The sequence below is a fragment of the Macaca fascicularis genome, chromosome 3 (assembly GCF_037993035.2).
Source record: "Macaca fascicularis isolate 582-1 chromosome 3, T2T-MFA8v1.1".
Lineage (NCBI taxonomy): Eukaryota > Metazoa > Chordata > Mammalia > Primates > Cercopithecidae > Macaca > Macaca fascicularis.
In genome coordinates, this window is record NC_088377.1 from 12,435,513 (window position 1) to 12,452,350 (window position 16,838).

At 43.3% G+C, this 16,838-nt stretch overlaps 1 protein-coding gene across 1 annotated transcript in view; it reads left to right on the forward strand.

Moving 5' to 3' along the window:
• The first annotated feature begins 772 nt into the window (after positions 1-772).
• Positions 773-16,838, forward strand: part of KCNE1 (potassium voltage-gated channel subfamily E regulatory subunit 1) — a 56,881-nt gene continuing 40,815 nt past the window's right edge. Inside the window, exon 1 of the mRNA XM_015446621.4 lies at positions 773-961. The gene's annotated coding sequence lies outside the window, so the exon portion shown is untranslated. The remainder of the gene's footprint in view (positions 962-16,838) is intronic.

The window sequence follows — 16,838 nt, forward strand, 5'->3', positions numbered from 1 at the left end:
AGCAGAGTCCCTGAGTCCTTTGATGCAAGGGTCCAGGTGAGTTCGAAGGAGAGCCGTACAAGGCCGGGCAGACAGACCCATGGTGATGGCTGTCCACGCTGTTCAAGGGAATTCTAGATTCAGGCCATGTGGCAAGGTCACCTTGAGGGACATGCTTTGCTGTAAGCGCAGCTCAAGTGTATCTGAACCCTCCTCACTTCTTCCAACTGCAGAAGCACATGGAGAAGGGGGAGAAAGGGTTTTCCGCCTCCTAAAATGAGGGCAGCGTGGTGAAGAGCCTCATCATGCCCCACCCAGGTCCCGTGTGCAGGGCAGGGCAGTGCCTGTTTAGCAGGCCAGACCTCAAACTGCTGCTCTGTAAGATGTCAGGGCCTCACACGCAGGCTCCTATCAGCTGGCTGTCTTGGCAAGAGGGCCCTGATACAGCACTGTCTTCATCAGAGAAAATCACACCCTGCATAATTTGTAACAGACAGAAATGCATTTGGCTCATGGTTCTGGAGACTGGGAAGCCCAGGATTAAGGGGCCACATCTGGCAAAGGCCTTCTTGCCACGACAGGGTGGACAGCATCACATGGTTGTGGAAGGAGGGGTTGGGGGAGAGGGAAGAGAGAGAGAGAGAGAGAGAGAGAGAACAAGAGAGAGAGAATCCATTCATAAGGGTGGAGCCCTTATGACTAAACATGTCCCATTAGGTCCCACCTCCCAACACTGTTGCTTTGGGGATTAAGTTTCCAACAGGTTTTTTTCAAACCTTAGCAACCACCAAACAGACAAACCCTTCGGCCTGTCCTGGAGGGCGTTGAGTGGCATGGCCCGGAGCTCACCCAGGGGAACCATGCTCAGGAGGAGGAGACCAGAAGTTCTGAGAAGTTCCTAAGACCACCTGAAGAGAAGGAGCCTGCTGCTAATGGTGTGGACACCGCAGTGTGCTTGAGGAGCCTTCAGAAACGAGAACGGGTAGGAAAAGGGGGTTGCACAGACCCTTTCCTCAGTTAGGCACCCTCTGCTCCCACTCTCATGCCCACCCTGACATCAGGCTAAAGGGGAGGCACTCATCCACTGACAGGCGCCAGGCTGTCCTGGGCCTGGCACACCCTGGCCTTGTACACCCACTCTCCACACCTCTGCCCCCACCCTCCCAGGGGCAGGGCAGGGCTCCCCTGCAGAGACACAGGGCAAAGAGGGAGAGAGAAGGCCTCAGGCCAGGGCATGGCCTAGTGCCTCCCAGCGCCAGGTCCTGACAGCCCGAGAGAGCTGGAATCAAGGAAGGCGATCCTGGGCCCCAGACAGACATGGGTGAGCTTCAGCCTCTGGTGGCTGCATACCAGCCAGGGCAGCAGCGCCCCCTCCTGCCTGTGTTGAGCTGTGTGGGCTGCAGGAGGACTAAGGAGAGTTTAAAGGAGGCAGGCAGTGAGGGAGGAAGTGTCCCAGGTAGAGGCTGAAGCTTTAAGGAGGATGGGAGGGGAGGCTTCACCCGGAAGGAGCTTGTGGAGCAAGGGCCTGAAGGAAACTGGGGAGAGAGCCTGAGTATCTTTGGTAACTGGGAAGAGAGCATTCCAGGCAAAGGGAAAAGAAGAGAGGCTCTCGGGTGAGTGTGCACCCACCATGTCTGGCCACATAGAGGAGGACCCTGGGGCTGGAGGGGAGGAAGGAGGGGAGAATGGAAAGTGAGGCCAGAGGTGACCTGGCCAGGACCTTCGGGGCCGTGTGGGAGAAGGTGAGGGGCTCAGCGGGTGGGTGTCATGGGTGTGAAGAGGTAAGTCCCTCGTCACCAGTCAGCAGAGCGTTCCCTGGGCTCAGCTGAAGTCCTGCTGGAGTGTGTGCCCCCTGGGCCTGAGGGGACAGGATTGGTGGGAATAAAGTTGTGAGTTTGGGGTTGTGGTGAGCAGAGCGCTAAGTGAGCCCCCAGCACTCCCACTTCCACACGAGGGGTGAACTGGCCCTGCACATGCTCTCCTTGAGTGTGGGCAGGACAACCCTCTCTGCCTACTACAGGTCAGCACTCGTACTACAATGGGACAGTGCTTCTGTGATTACATTCCTTTATAGGAGAAATTGATTTTGCAGATGTAGGTAAGATCCGGACTTGTTTGACTTTGAGTTTATCAAGAAGGAAGATTAACAGACACAGGGGCTACTTGAGAGTGGATGGTGGAAGGAGGAAGAGGATCAGAAAAAATAACTACTGAGTACTAAGTTTAGTACCTGGGTGACGAAATAATCTGTACAACAACCCCTGTGACACAAGTTTACCTATGTAACAAACCTGCACATGTACGCCTGAACATAAAATAAAAGTTAAAAAAGGGGTGGGGTGTGGTGGCTCACGCCTGTAATCCCAGCACTTTGGGAGGCCAAGGTGGGCGGATCACGAGGTCAGGAGATTGAGACCATCCTGGCTAACACGGTGAAACCCCATCTCTACTGAAAATACAAAAAACTAGCCGGGCGTGGTGGGCACCTGTAGTCCCAGCTACTTAGGAGGCTGAGGCAGGAGAACGGCGTGAACCCGGGAGGTGGAGCTTGCAGTGAGCCGAGATTGGGCCACGACAGTCCGGCCTGGGTGACAGAGTGAGACTCCATCTCAAAAAAAAAAAAAAAAAAGTTAAAAAAAAAAGAAGAAAGATTATCCTGGTGGGCCTGACTGAATCAGGTGAGCCCTGAGAGGACACTGGAGGCAACAGTGGCACCCCCTGCTGGCCTGGAGCTGCCACAAGGTGAGGGAGGGGGCCATGTGGCCAGGACTTGAGAACAGCCTCTAGAAACTGAGGATGGCCAGCAAGGAAGAGGGTACCTCCGTCCTACAACCACAAGGAAATGGATTCTTCTAACACTACATGTATTCTGGTGAGTTCTGCATTAGTTCAGATGAGACCACAGCTCTGGCTGCCACCTTGATTTCAACCTGGTGAGACCCTGAGCAGAGGACCTAGCTAACCCACACCTGCACTTCTGACCCACAGAAACCGAGATGATGAATTTGGGCTGTTCTGACCCACAGAAACCAAGGTGATGAATTTGTGTTGTTTTAAACCTCCACAAAGTAGTGTGAGAAAATACACAGTAGTTGTTTTATACCACTACATTTTTAGGTGGTTTGTTATCACAGTGGATAATTGAAACACCAATTTAAATCTTTTCTCAGCTAATTTTGTACCATTAGTGAAGCATAAACACTCCAAACCATAGTACTATAGTCAAGAAAACCACCTGCTTCTATGCGTGAGAAGAACACTTGGGTGAACACATCAATAAAAAGGGTGAAGAAGGAACTCTAGCTGTATTGCATTTTGCATCATTTATATTCACTTCTACGACTATTTTTATAATACTATCCAATGACTGTGTTCTCTCTTTTTGCATGCTTTCTATTAAAAAAATTAAAATTAAAATTAAAAAAACCCAGGCCAGGCACAGTGGCTCACACCTGTAATCCCAGCACTTTGGGAGGCCGAGGCAGGCGGATCACCTGAGGTCAGGAGTCCAAGACCTGCCTGGCCAACATGGCAAAACCCTGTCTCTACTAAAAATACACAAATTAGCCGGGTGTGATGGCGTGCACCTGTAATCCCAGCTACTCAGGAAGCTGAAACAGGAGAATTGCTTGAATCCAGGAGGCGGAGTTTGCAGTGAGCTGAGATGGTGCATTGCACTCCAGCCTGGGTGACAGAGCAAGACTCAGTCTAAATAAATAAATAAATAATAAATAAAGTAAAATAAAATAAAATCCAGCCAGTGCAGTGGCTCATGCTTGTAATCCCAGCACTTTGGAAAGCCGAGGCAGGCAGATTGCTTGAGCCCAGGAGTTTGAGACCAGCCTCGACAACATGGTGAAACCCTGCCTCTACAAAAAAAAAAAAAAAAAAAGCTAGGTGTGGTGGCACACACCTATAGTCCCAGCTACTCTGGAGGCTGAGGGCTGAAGTGGGAGAATTGCTTGAGCCCAGGAGGCAGAGGCTGTGATGAGCAGAGATTGCACCACTGCACTCCAGCCTGGACGACAGAGCAAGACCCTGTCTCAAAAAAAAGAACCCAAAAGCAACAAACCATCTTGATTGTTCTGAAGCCTTTCAAGAGCAATCACCTCATACATGTTCTTCCAGAAACACCAGCAGCATGCATGAAACAAAGTAGCTGACCTAGACCTAAGGTGATGTGTGAAGCTCCTCGTGTGCCTCTGAAGAAAGACGGTGTATAATTCCAGGTAGTGGTGTCGGTATGCACGGTATTTGCTCTAGAAAGCATTCTAAAAGCCAGAGTAGAGGTCTTTGAAATGTTTTCAGAAGCATGCCATAGTTGCTAAGTCACTGGGACCTTCTCACCTCTCATATAAACTCCATTCTTATAATGCAGGGGAGCGTTTAAGGCAAAGGCTCTGCACTAAGCTGAATGTGACCTGCTGAAAAAATCGTCTCTCTTCTCTAGGCCCTCTCCTGTGCAAGGGACATTCTGGGGTACCCCATCCCTCAGCCATCATTTAATCCCCCAGGCAAGATATTTGAGGCTGACTCGCAGGTTTGTGGTTATTTCTGTCATCATTAGAGATGTGCTTTATTTCTTTCAGAAAGAAGTCTTGATGAGCTTACGGGACCTAGCCCCTTGTTTGTTTCATTTGTCTCTTAGGAACTTCAGAATTGCGTATGAGCATTTTCCCCTCCAAGCTTTCTGGTCTCAATGACGAGCACTCCTGTCCACATAGTGACTCAAGCTACAGCCACAGAAGGTGTCCCCTGTCTCCCTGTACCCCACTTCAACCATTCTCAAGTCCTGGTCTTTCTCTCATCTATCTTTAGGACATACCCTCATGCTCCACCCCCAGAGCCATTCTCTTAATTCAGCCCCCATCATTTCTCACTTTATTATAAGCAAAGCCTCCCCCATCCCTTCTCTACGCTACTGTCAGAGCGAGCTTTTGAAAGCATCAAGTCTTCAAGCCTATGTCTGATCATCTCCAAAGACCAGTCTCAGCCTCCTAACATGCATCCATGTACCCTGGGAATTCTTTCTCACCTCCCGTAAAGACTGCAGGCATGACAGGGCGTCTGCACGTCTCTGGATGTGCCATGCTTCCCCCACCTCTATGCCTTTACATTCAATGCTTTCCTCTGACTTTCCAGCTTCGAATCATTCTTCAGGACCCTTCTTGAACATCGCGTCCTTATGGAAGCTTTGCCTGACATCGGCCCAGTCCCACCAAGCAGAACTACATGTCTCTGCTCCCGGCTCCTGCAAAGCCATTGCATTCCTCAGCACAACTTTCACCACACTGAACCGACTACAACAGTTGGCTTCCCTGCCCATGTCCCCAGCTAGTTTGCCAATAAGTTCAATGTATTTGTTTCTGATTTCTCAGCACCTAGCAGAATGCTTGGAATGAAATAGTCACTCAATAAATATTTATTGGATGTTTTGCTTATAACTCAATTCAATTCCTTTTTCTTTAACTCTTTGTAGATGCAGATCTCCCCTGGAAGTGCTAAGCCTGGTGCTATTGAGCAATGCCAGGTCTGTCTCTTAGGTAATGGAACCTAAGGCAAAGTGGGTGACACATATAAATGTTTCACAGGGGTTGTTTTCTTGGTGGAGACAATGTAATGCGTTCACATATGGAAACCTGGGCCTGGCTTTCCCCACGTGCTGCCAGGATTGTCAGGATAGGCTGGTTCTCATCCTCCATGCCCCCTGGCTGTGTTCAAATTGTGAGCTGCCTGATCTATGGGGCCAGTGGGGTTAAGCTGAAGCAAGAAACCACAGAGTGACAAGAAGACATTTCAAAGACGTGATTGGTCTAGAAACCCAGCAATTTTCCAAAAATGTGTCCCCGTGGGATCTGTAGGGCCCAATTTGAAGAGCTGGGACAGAGGGGACATTCCTGGGTTCCCAGCCTGCAATATGGAACTGCTATAGCCACACGATTCTGAATGCACAATAGCACTTCATTCCCAAGGAATTCTCTGTAGAAAACTCCAGAACAAAATAATCTCCTAACGTAGAACATGTAACATACAAGCGCTTTTACACATCACCTGACAGTAGATGTCGAAGTAATTTCAAAATAATATTCTGTTTTTAAAATCCTGTAGTTAAAAAACTTTTCCCCGCAGAGTCTACGGCCTTGCTGTGTCATATAAGCAGCACGATACACTTAGAAAGTTGCAGCAACTTGGAGGCAGGACCTTTGCTTGTCCTGGGAGGTGGGATGACTCTAGAAGATGGCCCACGCCAGGTCTTCTTTAGGATCTAGTCTGGCCTCATTTGAGCTACAGTAACGCATAAGGGTGTTTGTACTCACTTTATCTCCTTTTATTTCAAGCGAGGAGTTCAGATGTAGAAATCTGCTTGGGCCACTCAGGACACACCCGCAAGGCAATCACAGGAGGTGAGCAGCTTATAGGGATTGCAGTGAGGATAAGAGGACATTTGTTTGTAGCCTGTGTCAGCTGGGCCTGCTCAGGTCTCTAAGATCTGGGTAAGATGGCTTCAAACCCCAGTCCCAAAGCTTTGGGGATGCCCTAAGCCTGGCATCTCAGTGAAGGCATTAAGAACTAAACAAACACTAAGAACACAGATCTTCTTTCTTTCCTATTCATTTATTTATTTTGAGACAGGGTCTCGCTCTGTCACCCAGGCTGGAGTGCAATGGCGCGATCTTGGCTCACTGCAACCTGTGCCTCTTGGGTTGAAGCAATTCTCCTGCCTCAGCCTCCCAAGTAGCTAGTATTACAGGCACCCAACACCACGCCTGGCTAATCTCTTGTATTTTTAGTAGAGATGGGGTTTCACCATGCTGGCCAGGCTGGTCTGGAACTCCTGACCTCAGGTGATCCACTTGCCTCGGCCTCCCAAAGAGCTGGGATTACAGGCGTGAGCCACCACGCCTGACCACCTTGACCACCTTTTTTTTTTGGAAATCAATGAGGGAGCAACACTTTGTTACCTGGGAATTGTGGAGGCAGAGGCCGGAGGGAGAGTGTGAGGCAGGGATCAGTGGTCATCATGCCAGGCTTATATATGTATGTTATACAAACATGTTTTTAGGAAACATAATTTTCTTTGAAGGGGAAGATAGATACAATCATTAAATAAAATAAGGTTAAATAATAATTTAGTAATGTTAAATTTAAATTAGAAATATCAGTGTCTTTGGGAAACTTGAGCCCAGGAGTTCAAGACCAACCTGGGCAACATAGTGAGACCTTGTCTCTATAAAAAATAAAAATAAATTGCCTTGTCTCCTATCTGTCATCTTCCTCTTAAAACCTGGCAATTTATTTTTATTTTTTATAGAGACAAGGTCTCACTATGAATGAAAACTTCTCCAGATAAATAGATATTATAAAGAAAAAACAATCATAATTTCTGGAAATGGAAGACACACTTAGAGAAAGATAAAATGCGCTGGAAAGTGTCAACAATAGATTAGAACAAGTAGAAGAAAGAACTTCAGAGCTTGAAGACAAGACTTTTGAATGAACCCAATCAGATAAAAACGAAAATAAGAAAAAAAAAAGAATTTAAAAACTGAATAAAGCCCCCAAGAAATGTGGGATTATGTTAAACCGCCAAACCTAAGAATAACTGGTGTTCTTGAGAAAAAAAGAGAAATCTAAAAGTGTGGAACTTATTTGAGGGAACAATTGCAGAAAACTTCCCTGGCCTTGCTAGAGACCTAGACGTCAAAGAAGCTCAAAGAATACCTGGGAAATTCATTGCAAATAGATCATCACCTAGGCATGTAGTCATCAGATTATCTAAAGTCAAGATGAAGGAAAGATTCTTAAGAGCTGTGAGGCAAAAGCATCAAGTAACCTATGAAGGAAAACCTATCAGATTAACAGCAGATTTCTCAGCAGAAACCCTATAAGCAAGAAGGAAATGGGGTCCTATCTTTAACCTCCTCAAACAAAATAATTGTTAGCCAAGAATTTTGTATCCAGGAAAACCAAGTTTCATAAATGAAGGAGAGATAAAGTCTTTTTCAGACAAATAAGTGCTGAGATAATTTGCCACTCTCAAGCCAGCACCACAAAGAAATGCTAAAAGGAGTTCTAAATCTTTAAGTGAAACCTCAAAATACACCAAAATAGAATGTCCTTAACGCATAAATCTCGCAGGGCCTATAAAACAATACAAGTAGAAAAAAAAAGTTATTCAGGCAACAACTAGCACAATGAATAGAACAGTATCTCACATCTCAATACTAAAGTTGAATGTAAATGGCTTAAATGCCCCACTTAAAAGATACAGAATGGAAGAATAGATAAAAATCCACCAGCCAAGTGTTTGCTCTCTTCAGGACTCACCTAACACATAAGGACTCACATAAACTTAAGGTAAAGGAATGGAAAAAGATATTCCATGCAAATGGACACCAAAAGCAAGCAGGAGCAACTATTCTTACATCAGACAAAACAGACTTTAAAGCAACAACAGTTTAAAAAGACAAAGGGGGACATTATATAATGATAAAAGGATTGGTGCAACAGGAAAATATTACAATCCTAAATGTATATGCACCCAACACTGGAGCTCTCAAATTTCTAAAACAATTATTACCAGACCTAAGAAATTAGATAGATGGCAACATGATAATAGTGGGGGACTTCTATACTCCACTGACAGCACTAGATGGATCATCAAGACAGGAAGTCAACAAAGAAACAATGAACTTAAACTATACCCTAGAACAAATAGACTTAACAGATATTTACAGAACATTCTACCCAACAACTGCAGAATATACGTTCTTTTCTTCAGCACATGGAATATTCTCCAAGATAGACCATATGATAGGCCACAAAAAAAGTCTCAATAAATTTAAGAAAATGGAAATTATACCAAGTACCCTTTCAGACCACGTGGAATAAAACGGGAAATGAACTCCAAAAGGAATCCTCAAAACTACATAAATACATGGAAATTAAGTCATCTGCTCCTGAATGACCTTTGGGCCAATCATGAAATCAAGATGGAAATTTAAAAAGTATTTGAACTGAACCTCTGGGATACAGAAAAAGCAGTGCAGAGAGAAAGTTCATAGCATTAAATGCCAACATGAAAATGTCTGAAAAAGCACAAATAGACAATCTAAGGTCACACCTCAAGGAACTAGAGAAACAAGAACAAATTAAACCCAAACCCAGCAGAAGAAAAGAAATAACAAAGATCATAGCAGAACTAAATGAAATAGAAACAACAACAACAAAAAGATAAGTGAAACAAAAAGATTATTCTTTGGAAAGATAAACAAAATTGATAGCCCATTAGTGAGATTAACCAAGAAAAGGAGAGAGAAGATCCAAATAAGCTCAATTAGCAACAAAACAGGAGATATTACAACTGACACCACAGAAATACAAAAGATCATTCAAGGCTACTATGAACACCTTTACACACACAAACTAGAAAATCCAGAAGAAAGGATAAATTCCTGCAAATATACAACCTTCCTATATTAAATCAGGAATAAACAGAAACTCTGAACAGACCAATAACAAGTAGCAAGATAAAAACAGTAATACAAAAATTCCCAACAAAAAAAAAGTCCAGGACCAGATGGATTCACAGCTAAATTCTATCAGACATTCAAAGAAGAATTGGTACCAATCTTACTGAAACTATTCCAAAAGATAGAGAAAGAGGAACTCATCCTTAAATCACTTTTTGAAACCAGTATCATCCTAATGCCAAAACTAGGAAAGGATATAACAAAAAGAAAAACTACAGAGTGATATCCCTGATGAACATAGACGTAAAAATCCTCAACAAAATATTAGCTAACTGAATCCAACAGCATATCAAAAAAGATAATACACCATGATCAAGTAGTGTACTAAGATATAAAGATATATCATCATGTATAAAGATAAACACCATGATCAAGTGGGTTTCATACAAGGGATGCAAGGATGGTTTAACATACACAAGTCAATAAATGTGATACATCACATAAACAGAATTAAAAACTAAAATCATGTGATCATCTCAATAGATGCAAGAAAAGCATTTGACAAAATCTAGCATTGCTTTATGATTAAAACTCTCAGCAAAATCGGCATAGATAGGACATACACTAAGGGAATAAAAGCCATCTATGACAAACCCACAGCCAACATTATACTGAACAGGGAAAAGTTAAAAGCATTCCCCCTGAGAACTGGAACAAGACAAGGATGCCCACTTTCACCACTTCTATTCAACATAGTACTGGAAGTCCCAGCCAGAGCAATAAGACAAGAGAAAGAAATAAAGGGCATCTAAATCAATAAAGAGGAAGTCAAACTGCTGTTCACCAATGATAAGATTGTATACCTTGAAAACTCTAAAGACTCATCCAGAAAGCTTCTAGATCTGATAAATGAATTCAATAAAGTTTTGGGATACAAAATCAATGTACACAAATCAGTAGCACTGCTACATACCAACAATGACCAAGCTGAGAAGCAAATCAAGAACTCAATGCCTTTTACAAAAGCTGCAATAATAATAATAAAATACTTAGGAATATACCTAACCAAGGAGGTAAAAGATCTCTACAAGGAAAACTAAAAACACTGCTGAAAGAAATTATAGACAACACAGACAAATGAAAACACATCTCATGCTGATGGATGGGTAGAATCAATATTGTGCAAATGACCAAATTGCCAAAAGCAATATACAAATTCAATGCAATTCCCATCAAAAGACCATCATCATTCTTCACAGAACTAGAAAAAAAATCCCAAAATTCATATGGAACAAAAAAAGAGCCCACACAGCTGAAACAAGACTAAGCAAAAAGAACAAATCTAGAGGCATCATATTACCTGACTTCAAACTATACTATAAGGGTATAGTTATCAAAACAGCATGGTACTGGTATAAAAATAGTCACATAGACCAGTAGAACAGAATAGAGAACCCAGAAATAAAGTCAAATATTTACAGCCTATGGATCTTCGACAAAGGAAACAAAAACATAAAGTGGGGAAATGACACTCTGTTCAACAAATGGTGCTGGGATAATTGGCAAGCCACATGTAAAAGAATGAAACTGGACCTTCATCTCTCACCTTATACAAAAATCACCTCAAGATGCATCAAGGACTTAAACCTAAGACCTGAAACCATAACAATTCTAGAAGATAACGTTGGAAAAACTCTTCTAGACATTGGCTTAGGCAAAGTGTTCATGACCAAGAACCCAAAAGCAAATGTAACAAAGACAAAGATAAATATATGGGACTGAATTAAACTAAATAGCTTATGCACGGCAAAAGAAACAATCAGCAGAGTAAACAGACAACACATAGAGGGGGAGAAAATCTTCGTAAACTATGCATCTAACAAAGGACTAATATCTAGAATCTACAAGGAACTCAAATCAGCAACAAAACAAAACAAAACAAAAAATAATACCATCAAAAAGTGGGCAAAGGAAATGAATACACAATTCTCAAAAGAAGAAATATAAATGGCCAACAAACATATAAAAAATGCTTAACTAATTATCAGAGAAATGCAAATCAAAACCACAATGAGATACCACCTTACTCCTGCAAGAATGACCATAATTAAAAAATAAAAAAATAATAGATGTTGTCATAGATGTGGTGAAAAGGAACACTTACACTGCTGGTAGGAATGTAAACTACTACAACCACTATGGAAAACAGTGTGGAAATTCCTTTAAAAACTAAAAGTAAAACTATCATTTGATCCAACAGTTCCACTACTGGGTACCTACCCAGAGGAAAAGAAGTCATTATGCGAAAAAGACACTTACAAATGTATGTTTATAGCAGCAAAATTCACAATTACAAAAATATGGAACCAGCCTAAATGCCCATCAACCAATGAGTGGACAAAGAAAATGTGGCATATATACACCATGGAATGCCACTCAACCTTAAAAAGGAACAAAATAATGTCATTCACAGCAACAGCAACCTGGATGGAGTTGGAGACCATTATTCAAAGTGAAGTAACTCAAGAATAGAAAAACCAAACATTGTATGTTCTCACTTATAAGTGGGAACTAAGCTATGAGGATGCAAAGGCATAAGAATGATATAATGGAATTTGGGGACTCAGGGGGAAGGATGGGAGGGGTTTGAGGGAAAAAAAGACTACACATTGGGTACAGTGTACACTGCTTGGGTGACAGGTTCACCAAAACATCAGAAATCACCACTAAAGAACTTATCCATGTAACCAAACATGACCCATTCCCCAAAAACTATTGAAATAAAAAAAAAGACAAGAAATGTCAGTGTGAATTCATAAGTACAGGTATGTATGTGTGTGTCTGTAATTAATTTCAGTCAAAGAGCCTTGAAGTCATAACATTGTAAGAGCAATGGGCACACTTCATGCCTTGAATTTGGTATCTAAGTACCATTCTCCAGGAAAGGGGACCAGGGATCCTCATTGAACTGGCTGATTCCAAGTCAAAAGCAGTTAAAGTACAAGTTGAGCCTAGGATACCTTATTGTATCAGAAAATAAGGAAATACTCACGGACTAATGGAATCATGTCAAATGAACAGCAGAGGCAGCTTGAAGAGGGTCCCATTGGCCAAACTGAGATTAATTTAAGTATCAGAAATAGTAATGATGGCAGTTGACATTGAGTCATAAAGAAATCCATGAATCCACAGTGATACTCAAAAAAAAGAAAAAAGAAAAAAGGAACAGAGAGAGAAGAGAGAACTCTTCTTTAGGGAACACTTCCTCTAATAAATGTAGAAAAAAAAAGATATACTTTTATTGCAACCCTCAAAGAAGAAATAGATTCAGGGAAGCACCATCAGTGGATGCTAAACCTTATTGGGTGAAAGGTTGTGGAGGAACAGGATGTCAAAGTATAATTCAACAAATTACAGTATTTACTAATTTTGAGGAGGAAAATGCACCTTAACTATGAAAGATATGGTGATTGTCACCTTCCCTAAATGATCAAAGTGAGCAACGCCAGCAGGGATGGGCTGTCATCACATGTCCCGATGGGATCCATCTGTTGTATTAGGGCTCTCTAGAGGGGCAGAACTAATGGAATGAATATATGTGTGTGTGTGTGTGTGTGTGTGTGTGTGTGTGTGTGTGTGTGTGTATATATATATATGAGTTTATTAAGTATTAACTCACACCATCACAAGGTCCCACAATAAGCTATCTGCAGGCTGAGGAGCAAGGAGAGCCCATCTCTGAGAGCAAGGAGATCCAAACTGAAGAACTTGGAGTCCGATGTTTGAGGGCAGGAAGCATCCGGCACGAGAGAAAGATATAAGCTGGGAGGCTGGGACGGTGTCTCTTTTCACATTTTTCTGCCTGCTTATATTCTAGCTGCGCTAGCAGCTAATTAGATGGTGCCCATTCAGATTAAGGGTGGATCTGCCTTTCCCACCCTTCTGACTCAGAGGTTAATCTCCTTTTTCAACAACCTCACAGACACACCCAGGATCAATACTTTGTAACCTTCAATCCAATCGGGTTGACACTCAGTATTAAACATCACACTTGTGAAGGATTCTTTTCATGAGTCCAGTCCAGCCTCTCGACTCACATCCAGTTACAGGAAATACAGAGGAGAGAAGGACAAGTCAAGGAGGCCCTGATGAAGCTGTCTGACAAAGCTAGAATGAGGCATGTTCAACAAGACAGTTGAGCCAAACTCCAAAAAGTCATCGCAAATTCAAAACAAAACTAAACTTAAAACCTCTGTAGGGTCATCTGATCGGAGGGCCTCACATGAAATTGCAAAGGACGCTCTCTTCTCTTTGCTAGTTGAAACCAATCCTACATGTGCCTCTCCATACTGTTCTAGACCAGTGTTTATTATGTTTCACAGCCTCTCTTGGTCCTGATGATGGAGATCCCCACTCCTCTCCACTATGGTCATCAAGCAATTTGATGTTCTCTTGAAGGGTAGAAAGGCCCTAACAGAGACTGTTGGCTCTTGTTTAGGGGTGCTTTTTTTTTTTTTTTTTTTTTTTTTTTTAGATGGAGTCTTGCACTGTTGCCCAGGCGGGAGTACAGTGGCACAATCTCGGCTCACTGCAACCTCCGCCTCCCAGGTTCAAGCAATTTGCCTGCTTCCGCCTCCCAAGTAGCTGGGATTACAGGTTCCTGCCACCACGCCCAGCTAAGTTTTGTTTTTGTGTTTTTAACAGAGATGGGGTTTCACTATGTTGGCCAGGCTGGTCTTGGACTCCGGACCTTGTGATCTGCCTACCTCAGCCTCCCAAAGTGCAGGGATTACAGGTGTGAACCACCACGCCTGGCCATTTAGGGGTGCTTTTATATTGGAGAAGCAGCCTGGTTGCACATAAATTTAAAACAACCAAGGCAAGCACCCATATGTAATGAGAATCTCCACTTCTCCCTGTCCAAAGGCTGAGTGCACCAGAATACTTCAATCTGAGAAAGAAAGAAAACTTTTATCTAAGGAATGTGAGCCCTTTAAATCATCAGACCCAGAAAGGTACTTAAAATGTGACCACAATCAGGTCTCACTTTCCCTGGAACTAAATAATGACCTCTTGAAGCCACTTGCTATGTGGACTCTAGATGAATGCCAAGTTGTAACAATGTATAGCCAATCACTAACCAATGTTATTTCTGTAAACTAGTAAGAATTCCTGATGAACAGCTTTTGTAATTGCTTCTCTAATGATTTGTCCTTTTTTCTTTAAAAACTTGAGGCTCTTCTTTGTCCTCCGGAGCACTCCCCAAGGCAACTTGGAAGTTTGTCCATGGCTGCAGCTCTCAACCTTGGCCCAAATAAACTCTCTATATTAATTCTGCCTCTGCTTCTTCCTTTTAGGTTGACATTTCCATCTCTAGAGATTGGATACTCTCCCTCCTGACAGGTGCATGATGACTCTCTTGTATTTAGAAGTGGCCCTTCGTGTCTCTGGCATATTTCCTCCCCAAGGGTGGGGTGTTGCTGGGATGATGCTGAGGTGTGCTAGGACTTGCTGCTGTTGGGGAAATTTGAAGTAAAATCTGCCAATCTAGAAAACCCGTCCAAAAATATAGGAAATGAAAAAAAAGTGTTATTATTACGTATGCATTAAACCAGATTGCAACACATATCAAAAGCAATCCACTAAAGAAATTGCAAAGACAGAAAAAAATGTATCACCCTCTTACATAGCCAGGCAGATAGAATCTATTACATATGTGTTAATTGCACTCATCCAAAGGAAGAAGAAAACTCTCATATGCTACAACTTGTAGCCAGACTCCTAGGCAAAGCTCCCAGAGAGACAGGAGATAGGGCACCATTCATCTGAATATTCACATTTCAAAGAGATGGCTCCGAGGCCCTCGAGAAGCACATTCCTGGGAAGCCAAAGTGGCAAAGGGCTTTTTTTTTTAGCTTTCAGAAAGGTTTACGTACCTCCCAAAGAGACAGAGAAAGGATTATAAAGGAAACACTCTAAGAAAAGGGAGGTAGGGACTTCTCTTTGCCTTTTGGCACCAGGGAAAATTCCGTTTCTTTTTACTTGTACTTACCATTATACTGCCTAGGAAATTAAGGAGAAGTTGAGGGTCCACTGAGTGGCAGGGCTGCCAGAGAATGGTTTCCCAGCCCAGTGCTGGAAGAGCTCCTATCTCCCAGGCAACCTGGCCCTCCCTTTCCCTGCCACTGACTCTTCCTCCTCCTGAGCTACTGGCCAGCCCTGGAGTTGTTGTCTCATAAGCTCTCACAAATGAGATGGAGCAGGGACCCCTCTTAGGGGCCTGGGTTCTCCCCAGCACCAAACAAAGACATTTAAAAATCTTGAGTTTCTTAAAGGGAAATTCCAGGCACCTAGCTAAACCTGAGAAGTAAATGAGCAACTTGATAAGCAAGAGAGTAATAGTAGCTTAAAACAATAATCATGGAAGTGAGGGACATTTGGCTCCCTGTAAAAACTAAAGATAACATCTTTCTCTCTTTCTCTCTCTCTTTTTTTTTTTTTTTTTTGAAACAGGGTCTCACTCTGTTGCCCAGGCTGGAGTGCAGTGGTGCAATCATGACTCACTGCCACCTTGACCTGAGGGCTCAAGCAATTCTCCCATCTCAGCTCCGCCAGTAGTTGGGACCACAGGCACATGCCACTACACCCTGTTAATTTCCGTTTTTTTGTTTTGTTTTGTTTTGTTTTTTTTGGTAGAGGTAGGGTTTCATCATGTTACCCAGGCTGGTCAAACTACTAGGCTCAAGCAATCTGCCTGCCTCTGTCTCCCAAAGTATTGAGATTACAGTCGTAAGCCACCACACCCAGCCAAAGACAGCATCTTAAAGATAGCAGCAGGAGGCAGACAAATTCCCAGGCAGATCGGGGTGGGTCCCCTATGAAACCCAAGCTCCACACCAAAGACAGCCTGAAGCCTGAAAACCAGGCTGTCAGATCTGGATGGAGTCTGTGACCAGAGTGAGAACTTCTATTTTCATGTGCCTGCTCTTTCCCAATTGGTTCTTTCTGAATAATGCTTTTTAACCAATCAAGTGTTGCCTTTTCCAAGGCTACCTATAGCTGACACCTCCCCCATTCTGAGCCTATAAAAACCGGAGACTCAGCCACACATTGAGACTACCTACCTTCAGGTCCCCTCTCTGCTGAGAGCTGTTTTGTTGCTCAATAAAACTCTTCTCTGCCTTGCTCACTCTTGCTCAATTGTCAGTGTAATCTCATTCTTCATAGGCATGGGACAAGAACCCAGGACCCACCAAACACTGGGTGCAAAAGGAGCTGCTGTAACACTGTAGCCCTCCCACCCTCTGCCAGTGCTGGACATCCATCCCACGTGATGGGAAATGGCAGCAGGGCTAGGCCCTCCCAGGAGTCTCAGGCTGGATCAGG